A 5,554-nucleotide genomic window follows, 5' to 3' on the forward strand; every position below is an offset into this window, starting at 1 on the left:
CTGTATTAAAGGGTCACGGCATTAGGAAAGTTGAGACCACTGCTTTAAGTAGTTAATTTCATATTATGTGAATTTTTAAAAATACGAGTCAAAAAAGATTGTCATAACAGACATAAAAACCTCTTTTAATACAAATAATGCAGTTAAAGGGAAACGCAGCTCGATTTTTTTTCTGTAAATGTAAAAACTACTCAAAAAAAACCCAAAATGTATTAACATTTTACAATGGTGTTTCATTGAATCTACTGTCCCAAAGGTTCCAGTCTCTTTCTGTGTAGGCCAATGACTCAATGTTTCTGTGTCATTCTACCCATGCTGTCTGTTTTGTTCATTAACCAATTTTACCCATTGTGTTAGTCCGGATAGACTAGAGAAACAAATCCATAGACACTCACATGTGTATAAGAAAGAGCTTTATATACAAGAGCAGTTGAATAGTGAGGAAACATCCCAGCCCAGTCCAAGTCAAGTCCATGAGTTCGATACCAATCTACAAAGTCCTCTTCAGACTCACAAAACACATGCAATGACACGGAATACAGGAAGATCACAGGCTAGTGGGCGGAAAGTCTTGTGGATCAAATGCTATTGTAAACATCTCAGTGCTGGCAAGGTCTCCACATGGCTCCTTCAGCTCCAGGGCTCTATCATATCTCCACATGTCTTGTCAGCTGCAATTTCTCCCAGGGAGTCAGCATGTGTCCCGAATCCAGTGAGCTATTTATCTCCTTAGCACCTCCAAATGAGGTCATCAAGCTGTGACCGGACTGACAGGCTAAACTCCACCCCATTCACTCGTAAATCTCAAATGGACATCAGATTATGTAACAACCACACCCATTAACATGTAAAGTGGCACGTAGGCAGATGTATTCAAGTCATTCTATTACTATTAATTGAGTCTTCTGTGCCTCCACAAAGGAGGCCTGATGGCATAGTGGGTTCCACATTGGGCGCTTATTACACGGTCAGCAGTTTGAACCCAGCAGCCAGGTTCCACGGGAGAAAGATGAGGCTCTCTGCTCCCACAACAGAAGGACAGCCTGGGAAACCTTCAGGAGCAGTTCTGTTCTACAATATAGGGGAGTGTTTCTCAACCTTCCTAATGCCACGACCCTTTAATGTAGTTCCTTATGTTGTGGTGACCTCCACCCCCCAACCATAAAATGATTTTTGTTGCTATTTCTTAACTGTCATTTTGCTACTGTGATGAATCTGGCGACCCCTGTGAAAGGATCATTTGACCGCCAAAGGGGTCACGACCCACAGGTAGAAAACCACTGCTATAGGGTTATTTTGAATCCGAATTGATTTGATGGCACTGAGTTTGATTTGGTTTGTTGCCTCCATGATATATACAGAAACCACCTGTGATGAGGACAGGAAGGGGTGGTTGTAGAGAGCTGCTTTGTTAAAAGGCACCCAGCCTTGTAGAAGACATAAACCAGGTGGTCACACCCAACCCTGACTTGGGCATAACTCACGGCCCCCAATTCATAGTGACCTTACAGGACAAAGTAGAACTACTTCAAAGTAGAACGACTTCCGTGGCTTTTGAGACTGTAATTCTTTACAGAAGTAGAAAGGGTCTTTTGTCTCCCTGGTGGTTTCGAACTTCTGACTTTGTGGTTAGTAGCCCAATGCATAACTCAACACACCACTGGGGATCACCTCAAAGAGCATAGTACATATTTACAAGCATTTAGAGCCAAAACCCTCTCTGGGCTGGGCACCTCACAGGCTGAAAGAGAAGTCAAAATAAGCATGAATTCCAACTGAGCATCGGGACTCAGGTTTTCCAATGCTCTGGTTGGGCCACTACATGACTATGAACTTGGTCATGTTGTGGAACCTTTCTGGGTCTTGGTTTTCTTCAATAAGCTCTTCCTAGACTGAGCTGACCTCACCATTATGGGTGGAGCATTTAAAACCGAAAGACTCCGTAAGACTAGAGAGTATGACATCCAGTGGACCTCATGCCTGGACAGGCATGAGAATCCCCTCGAGGGTTTGTTAGACAGAGAATCCTGGGCCCTCGGCCCAGAGATTCCGATTCAGTAGGTTTTAGGTTTGGGTGGGAGCCTGAGAGTTTGTGTTTCTAACATGTTCTCAGGTGAGGATTCCACCGAATGGAGAATGGAGAACCACACTTTGAAAGTGGCGGAGAGAAACTAAACAAGTATGACCAACTCCGGTTGTTCATGATTCTCATGAAAAATATATTAATAATAGAATCCAGCATCTCACTCCATTTATAGGGAGCCAGAAATCTAAGCCCTTCTGACCAGCTCTAGATCTCATGATGTGGCGGTGGGGTGGGGGTTGGAAGACTGACATTGGGCTCTGACTGGGAGTAAGGTTTGGGGATGTGAGAGGACACACGCATTTCAGGCACACGGTCAGGAATCTGTAGGTTGTGATGAGGACTATGATCCAACTCCTCTTAGATGGCGTCTATTTACCACTCACTGCATTTATTCGTCATGCAAGGAAGAGAGGGAAGGGAGGTGCCAGAGGAACATGTCAACTCTAAATTCTCAGAGAAGTACCCCAAAAATGATCGAGTCGATGAAACTGGAATGGACTAAGTCACACATTGAGAAGATGCTCTAAAGAGGGAAATGTGAAATCAGTTTGGTCATTGTTATGTTAATTTTTCAAGAGATGGCATCCATACAGAGAGCAGGTTACAGACACCATTACAAAAGGCTATATCACACACATGCTAAAACAGCTTCTAGTCCAACCATGGAGTTCCTGCTTCTTCTCACAGCTGGCTGCACATCGATCATTTGCCTAAAGCCAAACCCTCTCCACTAAGCTGCTTATTAAGAAGTTGTCGACCTAAATTTGACTCCATGGAACCAGTTCCTTCAAAGCTCAAATCAACCACCGGTGGATCGCCTGAGTGGTCACCCCAAATCCACAAACCCAGAAATTAGGATTCCTGGAGAATCAAAATGATACTATCCAAGACAAAACGGGCTTTTCTGCAAACACTTGGGAAAGGCTTGAGGAAACTTCACAAAAACCTTTGGACAGCGCCACCGTCCCCAGCGGTTGTTACTGCTGCGCTGATTCTGACTCCTGGTGAACGTGGCGAGGACAAGCCGGTCGGACCATTCCACAGAATTTTCGAAGTTCTGACCTTTCAGAAGCGGCTCATCAGGACTGTCTCCTGAGTCACCCCTGGATGGGTTCAAGCCCCCAAACTTTTGCCTAGTAGCTGAGTGCTCATCTGCTGGCAGCAACACAAGGACACATCCCTGCTAGTCTTTGTCAATATTTTTCCCTGGATTTTTTTCCCAGAAAAAAAGGAAATAAAAATAAGAGCGTTTCAAATAAAAATATTGTGGTATGAACTCCTAAGAAGTTAAGCCACGTTACTGATACCTCTGCCTAAGATATGTTCAGAGGTGCCTTGTCATGAAGTCCCTGGTCGAGTTGATTAGTCATTAGATTTTGAGCTGGTGGCCTGGAGCGAAGGCTTTGTCTGACTGCTCTGGTTAGTGCTTTCCAGCCCAGGAATCTGCTCACACAGATCCAGCCCTCTGTAGCCGATCATACTCAGAGCAACTCAAGAACAACCAGGCCACGTCCCAAAGTGCCAATTATTCAGATATTTGACCTTGGGTTGCTGGTTTGACCTCAGTCAGTGAGAATAAAACCTTCAGGCAAGAAAGTCCTCTCACTTTAGAAAAAACAGGATGTCTTCATTAGCAAGCACACTTAAAATGGGGTGACATGGTCAGCGTCCACAATAAGTAATTAAAAAATTTGCCCAAGAGTTTACATAACCCAGGCCAACTGACAACTCCCTTCCCTGCCCCAATCTTGCAGTAGGACTAAACCTCTGTAATTATCTTCTGTACTGATGTGAGTGATGTGTTCCTGCAGCTAATGGCATGGCTATGTGAAGAATCCAGTGGGGGACCGTCTCCCTGGTAACTAGCATTGTTTTAGAAAACTTCTTTTCAAGAGGAGTATAAATTCTCTGAGAGCATGCTGTTTCATACTTTAGTTCTTCACACAACTTGGCACAGAGGTGAGCACTTATCACATTTACAATTTTATTTATTTAGTCAAAGGGATGCCTCACGGGGTTCCTGGAGGGTAGAATTGATGTATTCCTTAATCAGAACATGGTACCTCGTTCATACACATCTTCTTTAATAGTTTTACAGGCCTAGTCTAGACCTCCAACATGGTGTCCCTGGATTTTTCTAGCAGCTCTGAGTCCACATTCTTCTCAAACTTGTTTATTCCACAAAGTACTCCTGACTCATGGACAAAGGTAATTTGGAGGAGTGGAAGAAGGGCTAACCTGGAATCAGAGCTTCTGGGCTTCTATCCCAGTTCCATCTGAGTTAACTGGGTGACCCCAGACCAACCAGGTGAACGCTTCCAACCTCTAGTTCTTGATCTCTGCAATGTGCATTGAGTGAAACACTGTGTGTGATGACTGAAGCAAACTCCAATGTCACCCGGAATACAGAAGCTCCTCACTGAGCTGAGTCCTGTATTGTTTCTCATAGAACTATTATGAGGATAAGGCAAATCCCCCTTCCATCCTTATGGAAGGTTCACACAACCAGGAATTCTTTCCCAACTACTTCTCTTCACAATGGAACTCTTCAATAAACGCACACACGCACACACACACACACACACACACACACAGCTTAAAATAAAAGTCTGTCTTTTCCATCTCCATGGCCTTATTGTACTCCCTATGTGTTCTGAACCTCCCATTGACATGTCCACACCAACAGGCCCAGACTCCTGAACTCCTTTTGAGAACCATTTTTCCAACTGCTTCCCAAACGCAATACATTTGATTCATTTTCTCTCTTCCAAATTCCAGTCCTTCTCTTGAATTCTCAATCTTGGTGAATGGCATCATGGTCCACACTTCATTTGATTTTACAAAAGCATATGTAATACTACCATTTCCCTGCACCAGGCAGAGAACCAAATACACATGATCTTACTTATCATAGAACCTTATTCCATCCAAGGCAGACACTTGTGGATTATACGCATGTCCCCTGTTCCTCAACTTCTTTATCCACTGGGTAACAGTTCTGGATTGAATTACATCCCCTCAAAATATGTGTAAATCCTAACCTATATGTATGGGACTGAATATGCAGGTGAAGACGCTCAGTGTTCATCAGTAGGATTGAAAATATTGAATCTAATAAAGGTCACAGAAAAATGGAGGGACTTGAATTATGGTATTGGTGACAAATATTGTAAATATCGTGGACATAGTATGAATTGCCAGAAGAACGAACAAATCTGTCTTTTCAAACTGTTCTTCAGAAGCAAGCATGTCAAGCCTTAGTCTCGTGCTTTGGGTATATTATCAAGAGAGACTAGTCCTTGGAGAAGGACATATGCTTGGTAAACATGGATGGTCAGCAGAAAAGAAGCAGGCAGTCAAGGAGAGAGATTAGTCATGTGGCTGCAACGATGGACTAAAACATAACCTTTGTGAGGATGGCATAGGGCTGGGCAGTTTTGTTCTCAGACTATGAGTCAGAGTCGACTC

Source organism: Echinops telfairi, unplaced genomic scaffold (genome assembly GCF_000313985.2).
Source record: "Echinops telfairi isolate 266 unplaced genomic scaffold, ASM31398v2 ScPeMD7_53;HRSCAF=182, whole genome shotgun sequence".
NCBI lineage: Eukaryota > Metazoa > Chordata > Mammalia > Afrosoricida > Tenrecidae > Echinops > Echinops telfairi.